Here is a 1,907-nt window from a genome sequence, read left to right on the forward strand (position 1 = left end):
TGCTTCACGGAAAGAGAGGGAAATCCCCTGTGCTGTGGTTTTTTGCTGTTCCCCCTCCACGGGGGGCCAAGGCATACATCTATGGGTGGGGTCCTGCAGAGCCAGTTGGCTTATAGGGGGGTACAGAGCAGAGAAGAGAGGTCTCAGAGCTGTTTTATGAGCAAAACTGCATCTTTTTCTCCAGGGATCATGTTAAGATGAATCATGGACAGTGGTTCTCAATGTCCAAAACTATTATCATGGTTTATGGCACAACAGCTGAATGCTTTGTTCTGGGCCCTTCTGCCATAACATCCAGGGGAGATCTGATAAGAGGGAGGCCGAATCTAGAATAACACTTTTTGTTTTGAGAGCAGGCTGCACAGGAATTTTCCGTCAGCCTTGAATTTTTCCTGCTGGCTCCACATGGCGAATCCAATATTCCAAATTTGTTGGGCTTTTTTGGATTGATGTGAGGATGCACATCTAAGATATTATCCCAATTCACCTTTGAGTTCAACCACCACAGCCAGCCTGCGTTCAATAGCACCCAGCATATGGCTCAGCTCACGGTCTTGCTCATTCACAGGCTTTGTGAGCGCGTTAACCGCTGCCGTCAGCCTGATCAATGCCCAAATTATGCCGACATCCTCTATGATTGTAGATACATCAGGTATCCTCCAAATCCAAACAGGAGAAATCAGAGTATCATAAATCTGAAAATCCATACAACTTCGATATCCTCCACTGACAACATTGTAAAACACACCATCCTCCAAGCCTTCCAGGAGTCCATGGTAGGGTTGTCAAAAGTATCAATACTCCAAAAAGTATCGATACTAAACGTTGTATCCGGATACGATACTCAATTTTAAAAGTATCGATACTACCGCCGCCGCACGCGCGACGCTGACCGGCCTTCTCTCGCTGCCTTCACACACGGCAGCATGTAGCCTCTCGCTTCAGTCTGCTCACGTACGGAGTACATGTCTTTCATGTAAATCAATGAGAGCTGTTCCACATCCTCGGCTCGTCACCGTCCACGTACGTCTTCTCTGTCCCTCACCGTCAAAATACGGAGCTGAGCTCTTTTTTGTTCCGCTCCGGTCCGTCCAGATCAAAACCTGCATTTGCAATCGCACCAAACAGGAAAAAGAATGTAGAGAAGACCCGGTTTGTCAAATTAAATTATATTAAAAACAGGTCAGTAACTAGAAAATATAATCCAAAAAACTAAGAACAATTAATTTAATAATTGGATGCAGACTATTGGTGCTTAAACAGACCAGGAAGAAGTTGTGAGATTCTAGAGCGAATCTCACAACAGGAATGGATGAAGAGATGATGAGTTTGGAAGCAGAAAACAAACAAAGTTCAAACAAACTATGTATGATCCTAGTTGTTCATGTTACAAAAATCCACAATAGAAAGAAAATATTTGGGCAGAAACTGAACATCTGCTGGATGATGATGGGGATTTTTTTAATATGTCATATTGAATTAAACGTTCACAGGGTTTATACAGGAAAAAGGAACTCTAATTTAATGCTAGTAGAAATAATTTTAATGCCATCAACAAGTATCATGTACACAAGTTATTAGTTTACATGAAATAAGGAGCTGTGAGCACAGTTCCATGACTGAAGTTTGTAGATAGACAGATAGATAGATAGATAGATAGATAGATAGATAGATAGATAGATAGATAGATAGATAGATAGATAGATAGATAGATAGATCTGGCATTATTTCCAAAAGGTCCCCATATTTAGCAAAAACCTACATGCGTGAGAATGAAACACATTAGTTTGTGTTAGAAAAGAGGAATCTGATTTATCTAAATAAGAGGGTAGTGACCATTCCCTGATGATGAGAGGTCTTAGTGTGTTCAGCTGCCTGTGAGCCTCGAGCTGCAGACGTTGGACCTT

The sequence above is a fragment of the Cyprinodon variegatus genome, unplaced genomic scaffold, assembly GCF_000732505.1.
Source record: "Cyprinodon variegatus isolate N-32 unplaced genomic scaffold, C_variegatus-1.0 Scaffold27, whole genome shotgun sequence".
Lineage (NCBI taxonomy): Eukaryota > Metazoa > Chordata > Actinopteri > Cyprinodontiformes > Cyprinodontidae > Cyprinodon > Cyprinodon variegatus.